The 19,972-nt window shown below is 45.3% G+C and overlaps 1 protein-coding gene across 1 annotated transcript in view; it reads left to right on the forward strand.

Moving 5' to 3' along the window:
- EGLN1 (egl-9 family hypoxia inducible factor 1) overlaps nucleotides 1-19,972 on the forward strand; it is a 921,081-nt gene that overhangs the window by 318,876 nt on the left and 582,233 nt on the right. The gene's annotated exons all lie outside the window — the stretch shown is intronic.

The raw sequence follows: 19,972 nt of genomic DNA on the forward strand, positions 1-19,972 counted from the left end.
GTATGAAAGAAACATCCCTTTGGCAACTGGGAAAACACACCACAGGATGATCATTCCACTTTCTAAACTCTGATGATGTCAGCACCCTATAAGTATATTGGGGAAAGGATTCTCCCAGTAATGCGAATAGCGCCAAGCTAATGCGCCCATCTCTAGTGTCATAACATAGTTAGGTAGGGGTTTGAATCCAGCAGGTGGCAAGTGTGTGTGAAGGGGGTAAGTGTGTATGAAAGAAACATCCCTTTGGCAACTGGGAAAACACACCACAGGATGATCATTCCACTTTCTAAACTCTGATGATGTCAGCACCCTATAGTATATCAGGGAAAGGACTTTCCCAGTAATGCTAATAGCGCTGTGCTAATGCGCCTGTCTCTAGTGTCTTAACATAGTTAGGTAGGGGTTTGAACCGCAGAAGACAAGTGTGTGTGAAGGGGTAAGTGTGTGGGTATGAAAGAAACATCCCTTTGGCAACTGGGAAAACACACCACAGGATGATCATTCCACTTTCTAAACTCTGATGATGTCAGCACCCTATAAGTATATCAGGGAAAGGACTTTCCCAGTAATGCGAATAGCGCTGTGCTAATGCGTCCGCCTCTAGTGTCTTAACATAGTTAGGTAGGGGTTTGAACCGCAGATGACAAGTGTGTGTGAAGGGGTAAGTGTGTGGGTATGAAAGAAACATCCCTTTGGCAACTGGGAAAACACACCACAGGATGATCATTCCACTTTCTAAACTCTGATGATGTCAGCACCCTATAGTATATCAGGGGAAAGGACTTTCCCCAGTAATGCGAATAGCGCTGTGCTAATGCGTCCGCCTCTAGTGTCTTAACATAGTTAGGTAGGGGTTTGAACCGCAGATGACAAGTGTGTGTGAAGGGGTAAGTGTGTGGGTATGAAAGAAACATCCCTTTGGCAACTGGGAAAACACACCACAGGATGATCATTCCACTTTCTAAACTCTGATGATGTCAGCACCCTATAGTATATCAGGGAAAGGACTTTCCCCAGTAATGCGAATAGCGCTGTGCTAATGCGTCCGCCTCTAGTGTCTTAACATAGTTAGGTAGGGGTTTGAACCGCAGATGACAAGTGTGTGTGAAGGGGGTAAGTGTGTGGGTATGAAAGAAACATCCCTTTGGCAACTGGGAAAACACACCACAGGATGATCATTCCACTTTCTAAACTCTGATGATGTCAGCACCCTATAGTATATCAGGGAAAGGACTTTCCCCAGTAATGCGAATAGCGCTGTGCTAATGCGTCCGCCTCTAGTGTCTTAACATAGTTAGGTAGGGGTTTGAACCGCAGATGACAAGTGTGTGTGAAGGGGTAAGTGTGTGGGTATGAAAGAAACATCCCTTTGGCAACTGGGAAAACACACCACAGGATGATCATTCCACTTTCTAAACTCTGATGATGTCAGCACCCTATAAGTATATCAGGGGAAAGGACTTTCCCCAGTAATGCGAATAGCGCTGTGCTAATGCGTCCGCCTCTAGTGTCTTAACATAGTTAGGTAGGGGTTTGAACCGCACATGACAAGTGTGTGTGTAGGGGGTAAGTGTGTATGATTGATATATCCCTTTGGCAACTGGGAAAACACACTACAGGATGCACATACCCATTTCTAAACGATATCACAATTATGTATGGCTTTTGATTACAGACATGCCATGTGTGTTGTGCACACACAGAATGCCCATGTATGTGGGTTGTCCCTCACAATAATGCATGACATTGATTACACCGGTTATGGCAATGAACACATGATGTATGTGTGTGCCAAATACACATATGTACCTGTGACTTTCAATAGTTACCATGTGTGATGCCTGCCACATGTGAATACATGGTATTTGCACAGGGTAACATTATGACCGTGGTCTTCTGTGCAGATGCTGCATGTGGGATGTGTATATACAGTGTGAGATGTAGATGCTATCAGCCTAGTAGTGAGGGATGCACACCTGGTCTGGGGCATAAGGTCTACATGTTGTTAATGTACAGGAGCTGCATGTTTTCACCTGTTGTGGTAGTGGTAAGACAGTATTCCATAGCAATGCAGTGACTGCATGCTAAGAACCATTCAGCTAGGGTGTTGTAGATACACTTATTCATTAGCATTCAGTAATTTGTCGGAATCCCTGGTGAGGGTCTGATGCTAACCAAGGTCAGGGGTCTACCAGCCTGTGTCACTTGCTCAGTGATCCCTTCCATGTTCCCTATCACGCATCCCAGTGAGCGACATCCCACATCAGCTGTGGTGGCATGGACAATGACTGAGTCATATGTGTCCATGCATCTGACTGACTTGTATGTTGTTGTTACAGTTTGGCCATGTGTTTCCATCTCATACATGTGATGTACATCAATGGGTAGGGATAGGGTTGACTGTGTACATGTGGCAGCTGTGACATTACTACATGACACACATATTCCACAACTGTACCATAGAGGTGACTGACAACTGACCTTGCACATGCTACCAGAGTATTGAGATTACATTGGTGATTGACAGCACATGGGCCAATGGTGAAAAAGAGACATAGGTCCATAGGTTCGCACAGGGATATCTGCCCAGGGCATGTATCCACCTAGCCAGAATGTGCGTGCCTTTCAACATGCATTGTGAATCTGTCTTGCTATGCCCTTTTCCAAGGTTAGTATACTGTGCCTCTTTCTCACAGTGACACATAAGTGATACCCAGGGTAACCCTACAATGTCACATCCAGTCATTAATATCGCCTTGAGGATAGTCACTGAGTCAGTCCGCCTAACCTCTATTGGGATAATAATCAGGAATGAAGGGTGCCTCTGAGTTGTGAATGTGCCCTCCACCATGTCCTATGTATATCACTCCTGAAGTTCATGTATTTCCAGCGTGTATCCTGGTGGGATCTGGATATTCTGAGATGCAGCATGGCCATTACGTGAGGGTATGACCTGGCCTTCTATGTAAGGCACAGATTGCCTATGAAGAGGCAGTATGTCACTGAGTAGAGCTGCTGCTACTTTAACCAGTCAGTATGTGGCATCTGTTTGAGCACTTTGATCACCTTGTCGAGGTACATATGTAGTAGCCCCAGTTGCTGCAGGTGTCTGGTAAGGTGCATGCCGACAGGTTCATCATAGTCAATTATGGGCATGATGAGGGATGAGTAAAGGGGCACAATGTCCTCCCCTGGCCTACATGTGGATCCCATGATGATGTGGCCCATATCACATGCTTACCTAACCACTTTGTCCATGTTGTTGTCAAATGGTAGGATGCTATCAACCCATGCACTCCCAAGGTCCATAATTCCTAGGTCTGCACTTACTGGATTAACACATATGTGGTACATTGTGGTCATTTACTGTTTGACAAAGGGGATGACTATACTCTTTCTGTCATTCATGTTGAGGCCATGGCTGTGGCACAAGTCGTGTGTTTGCAAGAGTCCCTTTTGGAGGATGCGGGTGTTAGCTGTTGAGTTGATTATGGTGTTCGGTCTGCAGTCACCTGTGACGTGCTGAGCCACAGTACTTCCATGTTGGCCTGTACCTATGACAAATATATAATGAACATGACAGCCCCTAGGGCTTTGCCTTGTGGGACACCACTTGTACCAGGTTGGAGGCTGACATGGCTCCAGCAATTCTACCATGTGTGTTCTGCCCTTGAGCCACTGTGCAATACCCATAGTGACATAGGGGTTAATATGTACACTGGTGAGCTTCCCTAGAATGCACAAGTGGGGTATTGTATCCAAGGCTTATGCAAGGTCCAGGTAGGCTGTGTGGACCTCCTACCCCTTGACAGTGGCCTTGGTGACTGTTTCAAACAAAGCAAACAGGTTTGATAGGCAGGATTTGCCATTGACAAAGCCAAACTGTGTATGGTGACATGTCTGTAGGTCCACAATATCTAGATATGTGAGGTTCTTGATGATTCTTGCCATAGCTTTGCAGACAAAGCTAGTCAGACATATGGGGCGAGTAGTGTCCAGGATCCGTGACGGCACCACCTGCATGTTGAGGGACCACTGTTGCTGTATGCCACTCTCTGGTCACATATCATGTATTAAGGCTGGGATTGAACAGTGGTGTTATGTCTGGGTGTAGCTCTTCTTGTGGTTCATGTAGGACACAGCCTGGGACACTGTCTGGTCCCATTGATGCAGTGTTTACTGCTTTGGGAAGGGCATCTCTTACCTGAGCATCTGTGATGTCAGGGGAAGCACTGTGATGCGAGACATATGTTCCCTTTGGTGTGGTGGGGAGAGAAGGCAGCATTGAACCTGTCCACTAGGATGATGGCAATGTCTGTGTGTTTTATATTTTGTGTGACATATTGTATTACCTCTGAGCATATCTGGGTAGTACCACCCAGGTTACTAACATAACTACAGGCAGCCTTGTGATTATCCTCAGTGGCTTGTGGAATCCTCTCTCAAAGATGGCCTTAGACAATCATATGGGTGCCTGTAGTTGTCTTCCAATACTCATCAGTGGTGCCTTCACATTTTGGGAGGTTGTTGTATCATGTAGTGGCGCCATCCTTCTATTGTATAGTGTGTTTATGGCTGGTGTCCGTGCCCAGGACATCTGTCTTTGGAGAATTGGGTCATGCTTTCATATGTGGCTTCATGATCCATGCATTCCTGAATGTGTCCACAGAATGCCTCTATACAGGTATCTGCAGTCTGGTCCATATTTTCAACAGGCCTTGGGCCTTTGAAGGCTTCCACATCATTTATGAGGGGTGTGCACTTGCTTGACATGAGCTGTTGACAGACGTGCCGCACTCCAGACAGAGCAAGGGGAGGGTCACAGTCAGCTACCTGTTGGGACGTACCTCCCTGGACCACATGGAAAGAGACACAGAGGAGCTGTTACAGCACCCTCTCAAACTCAGGTCTCCCACACAGCCTTCATGCTGACACAGGAGAGTTTAGATTACTCTGCAAACACCATCATACTGGGTGATGCCAGCTACCCAAACATAGACTGTGTACATTACACAGGCCACAATACCCAAGCTCTAAGATTCCCATTGATCAGACATTCTTTGGCTATGGAACAGGTAACCAACCTTCCCACAAGAGGGGCAGATATACTAGAGCTGATCTTTACAAACATGAGTAAAAACTAATCACCACTGGGAGTATATCCCTCATTGTTGCAATCAAACCATATACTAATCACACTGGTGTTCTGAATCCCCCACATATGCAAACCTCCAACACATCGGTGTGTGTGTGTGGAAAATGTCCCTATTAGCAACCGTGACAGTATCGCACAGGATGCAGATCCCCTTTGAAATAGTGATGATGTCAGGACTGTATAACTATATCACCTGTAGTAAAGTCCTCCAGTAATTTGCATAGCGCCCTGCTAATGTGTCTTTCTTCAGTGTCATAACGTAGTTAGGTGGGGGTTTGAATCCTGCAAAGGGAATGTATGAGTGTGGTTTATGTGTGTGCACTATGCTGGGAGGGTTAACTGCCTTTGCCAACTGGGAGAACACACTACAGGGTGCACATCCCTCCTCCTACACACAGATGATGTCAGCACCCTCTAAGTACAGCATTAGTAAACGTTTCTCCAACTACTGCAAATAGCACACTCTGCTAATGTGTCTGTTTCTACTGTCATTGCACAGTTAGGTGTGGGTTTGAACCTTGCAAATGGAAAGTATGTGTTTTACTGTTGGTGGGGTTAGTGTGTGTGCACAATGATGGGGTGGGATGTGGCTTTTGCCACATGGGGCTATGCACTGCAGGGTGGTCATTACCCTTAACAAGCAGTGATGTTGATAGCACCCTATACAAACAAAACTACAAAACAGAAGGTGTTGGTACTGATAACACATGTAAGGTAACACTTGTTCAAGTAATGTCCACAAAACGGAGTAGGATAATAAAACATTTCTTTATTCTATACAGACAACATGACTACAGACAACTAAGTGCCAGTACTCAGTATAGTGTTACATGCTACTTGAACATGCACATGTACCCGAATATACCTAGATAGTGTTCTGAAGCCTGAATGTGGCAAGTGTGTGGATGTGGGATGTGTCTGTGTGTGCATTTCCGTATGGGAAGCATGTTCGATGTGGCAATCAGGGTACTACAGTACCTGATGCACATTACATCTTCCAACTGATGAGGTTGCCTGCCCCCTGTGAGTACAGGTAGAGAAGGGGATGCCAGTAGTAAACAACATAGTGCACTTCTGAAATGTGTACCTGTCATGTATCAACAGCTACTCATGTAGGGTGATAAATAATGGGAATGGCAGGTGAGCGGTGCATGTGTGTGGGTAGCAGGGTGTGTATAAATGCATGTGTGACAGAACAGATACATGTAGCTGAATCTACATAACAGCACAAGATGCACATTGCCATAGTCAATGTTAGCATGTGATGGTGTGCAGCAGGTACACTTTGTTAAGTAGTATGGGTGCAGATAACAACTGAGGACATTCATACAGTTACTGCAGCAGGACTGATGGGATATACACACATTTATACTGCAACACACAACAGTTACCAACATGTTACTACTTATACACATCTATAGTCACCCTGTGCATCAGCAACGTGTTTACCTTTACCTGCACCGATGTTGTAGTATGCAGGAGGTGGCACAGTGTCATCATATGCACAGGGTGTGGGTTAGATATGCCCAAGCCGCCACTGGTAACACCAATTGACGTGTGTGTGTGTGTGTGTTTGTGAGGGGCAGCAGTACAGGGTGGACCGCTGTTGGTGCAGTGTGTGTGTGTATGTGTTTGCCCTAGGTGTTAGGTTTCTGCATGTGTGTAAGCACGCACACAGTCCCACATAATGGCTGCCATGTACAGGGTTTTGTGGACAGCCACAGACTGCACCTGTCAGGTCATCCAAATCAGTGTCTGTGGGCACGGACACGGTACCTGTGCCTGGCAGGGTGCTACGGGTCAGATCCGTACTAACCCAGACTGGGTACTGTCATCGGAAGCAGGGGTGTGTTGACTGGACACAGTTCCCTGTTGGGACTGTCCAGAGCCACGCACGTGGTCTCCTGGGGCGCCTGGATGACAGCACAGACCCAGCATTGCTGGGGCTGGTGCTGGCACTTGAGGCGCGAGTGGGCCCGCTGTCGCCCGCGCCACTGCCAGCTGGTGCTCTTGCTGGCATACGCCACGCCGACGCCGCAAACGCACACCATCGCCCTGGCCCATGGACATCTGGTTGTGGAGCAGCTGTTGTATGCCCCCACAACGCCTGTCAACGACATCTGTGAAGTTACGGATAGCATTCGCAACATCATGGATGCCGCATGTCATGGCTATGCGACATGCTCTCATCTCCCTCAGACCCTGTCTGGTGTACCTTTCCATACGTGCCTGTGCCTGCATGACAGTTCTAAACATAGTGGAGGTTGACATACCTCCCTGGGCACGTCGGCCAGAGGCAGTACGGCCACGGATGCCCCCCCGAGAACCCATGGGCGACTGTCTGCGTGGTACCATTCGAGGCCTCTGCACATGGCTGCCGTGGTGAGGATGCATGTGCCACAGGTACCACATTACCCTGATCTATGCCCACTGCTGACTGTCCATCACCTAGGGACAATGGTGATAAAGGATGTAACGGCAGGATGACTGTGCGGATTGACGGGCTTGAAAGCTGTGTACTGTCAATTGGCTGACCAATGGCGGACCCAGACACACCTTCCTGCACCATTACAGACATTTCATCATCATCAGTACCTGGGGCACAAGATTCAGGTTCCCTGCTGCAGGTCACCAGAGCAGCACCAGAACCTACGGGAGGAAAACATGGAACACAGATTACAGTCTCAATACATATTTGAAAGAGATGAACTTCAATACTAATGCACACATTCAGAAATGGACACATGCACTCATGGACACTAACACACATGCACACTTGGGCACAGGCACACTTGCACACATGCACACCCCACAGTAAACACACACATCAATACCGTGTTACACTACTCAATTTACTACCTGTCAATTACAGTTTTGTGGACACAGTCACCAGCATGTCTACTACAGAGTTACACTACTCTTCCTAGTTTTATAAATTGTTTTACAGATACTGTTAAAAGACTCACCAGCATGTATGGCCTGCCTCGTGATACATGGAGGGACCTGGAAGTGTGAAGAGAGTAATGTCAGTGGGCACATGTGTGCCATTTGTTTTGCACATGATACAGTACAGTAGTACACTAGTTCCCTTTATACACATCAGCTGCACATCATGTCTGTATATATATCATGATGACAGATACATACCACATGCACACCTTATGCGTGCATGAAGTAACAGCGCACAGAACAGTCATATGTACATACCAGGAGTTAACTCTAATCTCACCCGCATCTGTCTTCAAACGCCAACTCAAATTGTACTTCCAAAACCACTGGCTTTGTTCTTCTTGGAGTCCAGGCTAATGTCCCTCTCCCTATGCTCTATTCACCTTTAACCCCTCATTGTGCATAGAAACTAGCTTCTACCCTGTTTCTTTCACCTTGATGTCCTTCTATGCTCTGACCTACTTCTCCCATCCCTCCCACCTCCTCTTGACTGTCTTCCTTCTTTTCCTCACTTCCCTTCTTGACTCCTGCCTCTTCCATATCATTGTATCTGTCATACTCCTTCTACTTCTCTACCCTTCTGAGCCCTAACTATTTTGTATATGGCTTTTGCCTTATTGCATAACCATTATGCTTTAGGTAGGATTGCTTTGAAACCAACGGTACATTGTGTATGACTATAAACTGTTTGACTTCCTTACATGTATGTTTATTTAATTAACAGGCTGGTGTACAATTCTATTATGTTGGCTGTCTGTATTGACAACTTGTCTGTCTGCCTTTATTAAGCTATGTGTGGAGCTTTTCTCCACATGCCTCTACTGAAAATGAACTCATATCCAGCTAGACTATATGGGTCAACAAATGTAAAAGTAATAACAATAAATGAATATGGCATCTTACCTGCACGCCACTGTCTTGCTGATGTGTGGATCCAACCTCCATCATGATGCATGATGGCAGATGTTGTTCTGGGGCTGGATCCACAACACTTAGCAGTAGCCCCTCCTGTCTGGTGAGGGGGGGATGTGTGGCCACCCCCCCACCTGTGGCAGCCTGTTGCCTGCGGATATCTGCAGCACGCTGGCGGACATTTCTAATCAAATCACTGCAGTGATGTCTCACCTGCTCATATGTCCTATCATGCATGCCAACATCATTTATCCTGCTAACAAGGCTTTGCCACAGTGCAGACCTCTCCTGCTGGTTCTGGGTGGTGCGTGAAAACAGGATGGCATACTCACGCACCAGGCTCTGGTGGATCACGTCATCCTCTGCAGCAGAGTACTGGATTTCTTAGGTGCCATGTCTATCTGGAAAGGTACACAAACAGGTTATCAGCATAGTATCTCAACAATACATGGTACACATTCTATACAGGAGTGTTAACTTCTACTTATTACTGATTGGTTAAAACCTGATTACAGTGTAGCTATCATTCTATGTCATTTGTACTAAGTACTTGGCCTTCAGACCAGTTGTTTTACATTAGGGAGGTTGGTGGCAAGCACTGTGGTGGCAGGACACATATCTTTCATCCATTGAAGTTGGGAACTGCTGATTGTGGGCCCAGTGTACAAGTGTATTACTTCTGGTATGGGCAGTTGTCCTTTAGGCCAGTTATTTAACATTAACGAGGTTTGTGGTCTGCAGTCATGTGTGACAATAGGCTGTACTCTGCCATTCATAGCTGGGGACATCTGGTATCAGGTTTATAGTGCATGCATATCTGAGCTGTATCTTACTGACATTGCTACACCTTGTTTGTTGTAGCAAACACTACATCCAGGCCTCCTGCATCTACCTTTGTTTATATGCTTGTTATCTGTTAGCTTGTTATTTCACTGGTATGCTACTTCCACATAGTACACATCTTTAAAACACATCTGTGACTCACTACTGTTATCTGCATTGCTTACTGTACGTTCTTCCATGTTACACATGACAGCAAGTGACTGCTTGTCATTGTTGCATTTACTTCATTGTGACACATTGCACTTAGGTTACCTGGCATTTGCTCACTGACGCTTTTATGTCAGTCAGCAGTTGTAGGTAATGTCAGTACACCCTCACTCCCCACTGGACCTTGTTTTCAATCATTAGTGATTACAGAGTTCACAATAGTATTCTAGCATGTCCAGAGGTCAGTTGTCAGTTCCCTCCTCAGTCCAGCTGGTGAGTGTGGTACTCCAGAGACAATGTTAGAACAGATGCATGTACACAGACAACCCCTCCTCCTAACGACAAATTCAAACTCATGTGAGTGATGCAACCATATACCAGACTGGAGGCTAGGCTCTGTCTACTCAATACCGCCATAACCAGTCACGTGGCAAAGGGGATCACTCACTACACTTCCAGTCTCACGAGACCTAACACAACAGTGAATCTAACACATGATCACACATGATCATACTTGTAGGCTCAGACCACAGCTCTGCCTATGCAGCAGAGACCTCCTATGCAGACATCCAGGCAACCACTACCACATGAACTAACATGTGCAACACATATCACACAAAGCCAATGTGCTGAACACTCACAGCCATTAACAGTTAACAACACACCTCATACACCTGTACTAGGTGCCTCTATGATCAGGCACACTCACATCACGTTCACCAGGCTTAACGAGGTGAGGGTCACGGTGTGCAGCCTGTCAGGCACTATGACCTGCCACATAACACAAACAGTCAGGTAACCCCAAGGCAGGTACAGGTATGACTCAGTCAATGTCCATGCTGCTGTGAATGGCCTGACACATTCCTCCCTGGACTACATGACATGAGACATTACAGAGCTCTCTGAGCACGAGCCCAGGACAGTTTGACCCTGACCTTGAGTAGCATCCTACCCTCACCTAGAACAATGCCACAATATCAAGGCACAATTATCCCTTCCAACAATTGACTGACATACTGGTGTCATTCACAGGTGTGCCAATCCCTGCCATCTTGGGGTGGTATGTTTTGCTAGGGACAGCTTGCACCTGTCACCACAGTCCTATTGACATTTGGCGGAGCCTCCTGCTACACCCATTGTGCCTGTATTAGGCAAGGCTCATATATAAACCCACATCCATTTGTATCACAAAGGATGAGGAAGTAAGAGTGATGCTACTCAACACTGGACGTCTAGACCCAAGGATGCACGCACCCAAAACCCTACCTAGCATTATGGACATCGATATCTGTGCAGTAACATGAACCTGTTTCAGGTTTCACAGGAGCACACCAGTACTACCACATTATAGCTGTTACCATTCTTGTCGGCCACAACACTTGAACAAGGGAGGGGGAGTATCAGTATTCAATGCAGATTCCCACGCCCCCACATTGGTGGCACAGTACAACATAGGTGTTAGGCCATTGAGTACAGTAGACGTAGTTGGGGACCTGGGGAAGAAACATGGTAGCAGTCTGTCATTTGTCTACCACATGGGCAACGTGGATTGACAGACATGTTATATAGCCCAGCTAATCATGACTGATTCACATGTATGGCAGGGGAGGTCATTGTGCCTCTGTACTCATCCATCATCAGGCCTATAATTGCATACAATGCACCTTTTGGGATGTACCTAACCAGACACCTACAGCAACTGGTACAGGACAACAGTACATCATCAAGGGGATGCAATGGCTCACACAGATGTCATATGCTGCCCAGGTAAAGTGAATCCAGCTGGACTCAGTGGCATACTGCCTGTTCAGGGGAATCTGTGCATGCCATATACAGCCATGTCCTACCTAGCAGTAATGAACGTGATGTACCTCAGGCAATCAGAGTCCCATACAGCCACATGCTCAGGAGAGCTGGACCTCAGCACTGACATACATGGACATGCTGGAGGGGCATATTCCTAACCGAGAGGCTGTCTTCACTCTGTAATGAGCTCACACTACTGGTTAGGCAGAGTCCCTCATTGACTCTCTTCCATAGGAATCTGGATGAGTGGATGGAGATCATAGTTGTACCCCAGGTATCACTTCTATGTCACTGTTAGACAGAGGCATAGTATACTAAAGTCGGACAAGGGCATAGCAGCATAACTTCTGATTGGGTGGCAAATGACAAACACATTCTACTAGGCTTACCAATGCCCTAGGGCAAATAGCCTAGTATGAACCTATGAACTGTTCATTCTCAACTGTTCGAGCTCATTACAGAGTAAAAGGAGCCTCTCAGTTAGAATTTGCCCTCCAGCATGTCCATGTATGTTGTAGTCAGTCGCCATCAGCTTGCTCAGAGGTGACCTTTGCCCAACATACAAGGCCATGTCAGACCCAGATTTGATGAATATGCTTCACCTAAAAAATCTAGATCCATCAGAGCCACAAGGCCAGGAGACTTAAACCTCCACACGGCTATTAATAGGACATGCTGGAGGGATAGATTCATCAACCAAAGACTCCCTATGCTGTGGAACAAAATCACGGTATATGTGAGGCAGAGCACCTCGATGGCCTTGTTCTAGAGAAATCTTGACCAATGGATGGGAGATCGCAGGGATTACCTCAGTGTCACTGCTCGACAGAGGCACAGCAAAATAATGGGTATGGTTCCCCATACTAAAGGGGTGTATGAAGCCACAAAACTATGGGCTAGTCTTGTAAATGCCCTCGGCAGATAGCCTAGTATGAACCTATGAACATGTGTGTACTGCTATAGTACTTCTGCCATATGTTGCATGTGTGTGTGTTGTGGGGATGCACAGGTAATGGCCAGATACGCCTGCACAGGTGACACGGTGACACATTCTGGGTGTTCATCCATACATACTGGATGTGTGCTGCCATCCAACCCTGTGATGTGGACACAAATTACTCAGCCTGGATATACATATCTGAACAACACCACAAGCACAATACACTACCTTGCTATGTATGCATGTGATTACACAGTTATTCAGTAGTTATGACAGTGATGCTATCCATGCAGCCCACTGGGCCAGTGGAAGCCACAACACACACCGCCAGCACATTTGCATATGCTTACCACAGACATCCCACATACTGCATGTACTGTGCACACAGTTATCTAACCCAGAACAACTGCACACCACTTATTAATCCTGTCCAGTGGACTACAGATACAGGCATATTGTATAACAATAGTAGGAGGCTACTGCAGCACAGGGCAGATTCACATGACGGAAGGCATCTGTTGTCTGCAGTGTTAAGATGCTTCACATTCACCAAATGCACAGATATTGCCAACAATTTTGCAGACAGTTTAGGTGCAGGTACCCCCACCCCCATTGTCCTACACACGTGTTATTACTTATCCCAGATGACTGTAACCTCCCTATCCTCTCACATGTCCAGGTGAGAGCCACCCTCATCATTGCAGAACACATATCATCACTGTTACGGAATGGTATCCCTGGATGTGTGCTACATTCACCCCTGGAGGACATAGCACCACATGACAGACTGATATTAATCCATGGCCATACTACAGGATATGTACCTGAACAGTGCCATACATACACAGTGGTCCCACACCAATGAGGAGGAACCTCTACTGACCCTGGGAACTACTGCATCATATGCACAACTGGCCTTGTGTTCTAAGCTATGGAAGTGTTAGTTATGGCCCACATGTACAACAATTTTACATATGTTTATATTTCATGACTATCTACACACAACCTATCTCATGGACATACCTATTGATAGTGAACTATGATACATTTGAGGTGTCACAGTATACACAGGATTAACCTGCTACTTTGCATTACCTGTGTTTGTGGCAGCTTTTGGTGAGTCAGTCGTGCTGCTTGTATTTTGCTGCTGTTGCTGCTGCTGCTGCTGCTGTTTTGCTGCTTGCTGTCAGTATATATTTTTTCTCTCTCTGTCTGTCTCTCTCTTTCTCATTCCGTTAGTGCAATGACTGTATTGCATGAGTGGAGTGTGGGTACTGAATACTTTTGTAGGTATCTGCATGGATCCATGTGATGGCCTCTGCACCAATTGTAAGGCAGCATTTGCTAATTGCAAGCAGCTGGGTGCGTACTAATTGCATGTCTCACTGTGATTTCAGGACACTGCTATAAAAGGGTATGTGAGATAGGCGTTCTTTCAGATTGTAGGCGTGGACCATGCTGGTATGCTGTTGACAGTGTTCTGTGAGTGTGAAGGTTAGTACATCTCCCATGCTTCATGCTGTGTTGTAGATTCAGGTTGCTGCATTTATCTTGCCTGTTTCCTGTAGTGAGTGTGTATGCATACTGACACCTACAACTATATGTCATATGTATTGCTATATGAATATATATATATATATATATCTGTGTACATATACATACTTTCATATATGTACATTAGCTGACATTATTGGGTACAAGCTAACAATTAGCAGGGCTGTTTCCATTAACACTACTCTAGTATGGGAATCCAGTAATTGGGACTATAAAAGTCTGCCTGACATGCTTTGGGTAGTAGACATACTATATTGCCTTTATCTTCATTCCTACTATTACATGTTCCACTTATTTAGCACTATATTCCTGTATGAGAGTCATGGCTTAGTGGTAGGTCATACAGACTAGTGTTACAATGGTCTTGTGGTAGGGCCTACTAGTATGCTCATATTCTGCTTTTGGGTTGAGTATAGGGCCTATCAATCACAGTGCTAGAGGCACCTTTAAGCAGTTAAAGGGCTTAGTAGGTCTCACAGGAGCCAGGCTGTGTTGCAGATTCTGGTTGCTGCATATATCTTCACTGTTTCCTGTAGTGAGTGTGTATGGCTACTGAGACCTACGATTATATTTCATATGTATTAATATATATTTATATATATGTATGTGTTGATATACATACCTTCAAATATGTACATTACCTTACATTATTATGTACAAGCTAACAGGTAGCAGGGCTGTTTCTGCTCACACTGAACTAGTATGGGAATCCAGTAATTTGGCCATTAAAACTCTACCAAACATGCTTTGGATAGTACATCTCCTATATTGCCTTTATACTGATTCCTACTATTACATGTTATATTTATTTTAGCAGTGTGCTCTTCCACAGCAGGCATGGCTTAGTGGTAGGTCAAACAGACTAATGTTACCTAGGTCCTGGTTTCAAGACTGACAGTGGGAATTTTTACTTTGCAAACTTTCAAACTGAGTACAGGACCTGTCAATCAAGTGTTGAGGCAGTTAGAAGGGTGAGTAGGTCACACAGGGTCAGGCTGTGTTGCAGATTCAGGTTGCAGCAATTATGTTAACTTTTTCCTGTAGTGAGTGTGTATGGCTACTGAGACCTACGATTATATTTCATATGTATTAATATATATTTATATATATGTATGTGTAGATATACATACCTTCACATATGTACATTACCTTACATTATTATGTACAAGCTAACAGGTAGCAGTGCTGTTTCTGCTCACACTGAACTAGTATGGGAATCCAGTAATTTGGCCATTAAAACTCTACCAAACATGCTTTGATAGTTCAACTCCTATATTTCCCTTTATACTGATTCCTACTATTACATGTTATATTTATTTTAGCAGTTTGTTCTTGTAAAGCAGGCATGGCTTAGTGGTAGGTCATACGGACTAATGTTACCAAGGTCCTGGGTTCGAGACTGACAGTGGGAATTTATTTTTCTTAGCAAACTTTGGAACTGAGTACAGGACCTGTCAATCAAAGTGCCATAAAGGCACTTTTAAGCACTTTAAACCAGGTCTGCGCTGCTTATGCTGAGCTCACGCGCAAGATTGCGGTGAGCTCCGCTAACACAAGACCCGCTTATTTTCTTTGAAAGAAAAGAAAAGGTGACAGGAAAGTGGTGAAAAGGGGTCACAAAGAGGGTAAGACAGTAGGGAAAGAAGCGTGGATTTGCAGGAAGGGTGTAGGTAAGGCCCATAGATGCCCATGTCTTTGCAGCAACAGCTGTATATTTCTATGTATTTTGGTGAGAATGTTGAAACCTTCCACCTCTGAGAGAGGTGTCAGGACAACATTAATATTTGTTGTACAGCCAATTGTAATTAACAGTTTAGATGTCCAGCGGACATGTTCTGCATGGACAGCTATGTATGGGGCGTAATTTTTTGTGGGACAGAGTGCCCTTTTTTTTTACAGGTGAGAGTGGTATGACAGGTGAAGGAAGTCGGTAAAGCTGGGGAGGTAGGTTGGGTAGGTTAACAGACAAGACAGACAAGACGATACAGGGACGGTGTATGACACACGCGGGGTTACACAATTGACGGGACGGAGGTTGGGATATCTGAGATGCATGACCCCACAGATGGCAACACTGCAACTGTTATCCCCACCCATAGGCAGTTGCCACTGTTCCTTCACAGCCCAGGACGGGCTGTGCTGGGGCTGTGTAGGCGGGCAACGGCCGGGCCGTTAGCTGTGCCACACGAGCCTCGAGCTGGCGAGGGGTCCAAGAACAGTGTCTTGGATCTCCCACGCACCACAGACCGGACACCGCTGAGGGTGAGTGGATCGAACCCCTCCGCCACACTTGCAGAGGGGACGGGCCCCATCCCCTGCAGCGCCACCCGGCGGTGGCACAGGGCCACCGAGGGGGTCCGCCTGGGCACTAGTGCCAGGTGCAGTCACCAGCTGAGGTGGGAGGTGGGTCCGCTGGGACCTGCCTTCCCAAGCCGCTCTAGGTTTGTGAGTAGTTATGTTAGTTTGGGTTAGTGGCATTTTATTCCATTCAGATTAGTTGTAACAGCATGCATTGGTATTCCCATCAAACAAACACCCAGATATGGACACCATTGAACAAGGGGCATATCAATATCACATGCATTATTTGAACAGCAAAACACAGTCAAACGACATGCAGGGTTGATTAATGGCAACAGGCCATAGTGATTGCAGGTATAAACAGGGCACATGCACGAACAGACATGCATATATGTTTGGAACGGACAAATGTCCATGATTAATGAAATGTTCACATACCATTATTTAGTGGATGTTGTTATATGGAATTACAGGGTTGGGTGGGGATAGAAAGTGATGACACATTCATATGTTAAACATTAATTCACATTTATCATAGATACACAATTAAGTTGAGGCTGATGTTTCAAAATAATCTTTATTTGACTGTCATGCTACACCTGTTACACATACATCACTATCCTACTTATTTTGAATTTGATCAGATACATCATCCTGCTACACTTTGATGACAGGACAGGGGACAACTATGGCTGTTTAGTCTGTCAGATAATCATTCATTCTATCTGCAAATTGTTTACTGTTATCACCATATACAGATTTTGAGCTAGACATTCAGATTCAGACACACTGAAATCAGTTTGGGATGTTAATTTGTACTTCCCACATGCATTTAGTTCTGTAAAACACACTGAGGCTTATATATTCAGGGGTTATTACTACTTTCTTTATTCATACATGAGCCTTTCTGTCACTCTCACACATTCTGCAACTTCACAGTTCAGGTTGGTACTTCTAGGCTTTGTTCACATATTAGACCTGTGGTGATTCAAACACTTTCCAACAGCCTCACTTCTGTCATGATTCAGCATTTCAACAGGGGATATATCTGACATGTGACTACCTCAGATTCTGAAGCTGTACTCTTGAGACTATACTGCAGGTTACAGTATATTTAATTAATGATGGGACATCTGTATTACAGCACTGTTTAATCCTATCAATTATATTTCCAGTTACACTTGCATACTGATGAACTTGTTGCAGCCATACCTGCAGACGCTCAATTCCTGATTGCACATTATATTACTTTTAATCAATACACTGCACTGTTCTGATACATGGTACATAATAATATTTATTTACAAGTACTGGGTGGGGTTACTAACCTGCATGGCGCAGCTGCACCAGCCTTCATGCATCTCGACATTCGCAGAGCGGACACCTGCAGCTGTAATACAAAGGGAATAATATTGGACTACACATCTCCATGGTATCAGCTGGTTGAAATCCTTACATACATGTGTAAAATGTGACTTACTCAGTAGTGGGCGTTGGGCATTTGCCGGGCCTCCTGGATCCAACGGTTCAATTGGTCCTGCTTATGCCTCTTCAGGTCCGCATGGTGGTGACGGACCTGCTCACCAGTGCGTGGAATGCCAGTAGCACTGGTCAGCTCACGAGCCAACTGGTCCCACGCCTCAGCCCTATATACTCCCCATGAGACCTGGCCCTGCATGAGTTGGGCCTCGTGATTATGGACAAGGAGCCAGACCATGTATCTGGACTCCTCAACGCCCAACGCTGTGCTCGAAAGCAACGCCCCTCACCTACTCCACTCATGCTGACTGCAAGTCTGTTCTACAATCAGTTATGCTGTGTATTCCCGCCTATGGGGCTTATATATGCCGCTTTTCCCCGCACATTTCTCTGATTGGCCGTTTTGGAATTGTATCTACTTCACTGAAAATGCTTTCTCATGCTCCATTCTGGGTTTTATCCCATATATATGCTATTTCTGCTTTTCTAGGTATTGTTGTCATGGCTTGGTGGTTTAGTTCCTTGACTCTAGTGCATGGTATCCTGTGTTCGAATCTGGCAACTGCTTTTTGCTTTTCCTGACAGAAATGAGTTGAAGACCTGTCAATCAAACATGCCAAAAGCACTTTTAAGCACTTTAAACCTGGTCTGCCGCTTATGCGGAGGTTACGCATGCCACTGGCAGCTAGCTTAGGAGCGGCGCCAAGAAACGGTGTGCGCTGGGATAAATCTTAATTGGCTAGTGACACACATGTTCAGCTAATTGCACACAGTTTCAGCCTGTTTATCCGCTGCTTGGCAACGGGCACGCAGTTTGCAGCTTTTGAACACTACTGCTACGGGCACTCTGTCTCACGGCAGCTTAGCTATCAGTACATTTCTGACTATTTTTATTCTTATGTTACTTCAAAATATATGCTCTGTTTCATTCCATTTTACAAAAGGGAATACATTTACATTTGTACAATACTGTCTGGGGCTTTTAGTGCTTATTTACAAAAATAACTAAAAGGTTGTTGTAGGGGCTCGAACCCTGCCTGCCTACTCATAGGGCGGGTACTCTACCACTAAGCTATTATTTCTTGGCTTACTTTGCATATTTAGTTCTTATATCCTTTTCCCCTGACTGCTAAATGTGATTGCTTAGTAGCACACCCGCACACAGTAGCAAACATTTACGGGTTTAACAAAAAAAAAGGTTTTCATTTACTTTTATGACATCTCTTCACTTTATACACTGATGGCCAGTCGGGCATGTGTTGTATAGTGTGTTTATTCACATTTTCATGGCCTTTCTCGTGGCTGTTTACTTTCAGCCATTCTAGTTTTCCGGGGGCGTGTCCACTTGCAGAGCTTAGCCTACAGACACGCCCCCTACTCTCTTACACGGACCGTGTAAGAGTTACTGGTGTGATTCAGCATGCCTCATGCACCTCATGCATATGCATGACATGCTGACATCACACAGTTTAACTGCAGCCTCCGTGTAAGAGTTATAACTCTTACACGGAGGCTTCCTGAATCTGGCCCAAGATCTTTTCCAAAAACACTTGCTCACAAATCCATGCTGCTTGATTTCCTTATTTCCGATGGAGGCTATTACATATCCATGCAGGGGTGGTTGCTTCTGCACTGTTACTATAAGGTGCAGCACAATTGCCCTTCACATGCAAATGTTAGTCTGTAAAATACACAGTAATCTGCTTTGTTACTTGAGGTAGCTGAGAAATGTTTCTTAAGGCAGTGTGACTATGAGCCTATTTGTTTTTGTTTCAGTGTTGCAAGGCAGTAGGGTTAACTTGTCTTTTCTCCTGCTTCTGATTGTTCAGTTTGGTCAGTATAGCCTGGGCAAGGACCCATATTTGAGTTATATACTAGGTGGTTGC

Source organism: Protopterus annectens, chromosome 1.part1 (assembly GCF_019279795.1).
Source record: "Protopterus annectens isolate FY-2018-M chromosome 1.part1, PAN1.0, whole genome shotgun sequence".
In the NCBI taxonomy this organism is placed as follows: Eukaryota; Metazoa; Chordata; order Ceratodontiformes; family Protopteridae; genus Protopterus; species Protopterus annectens.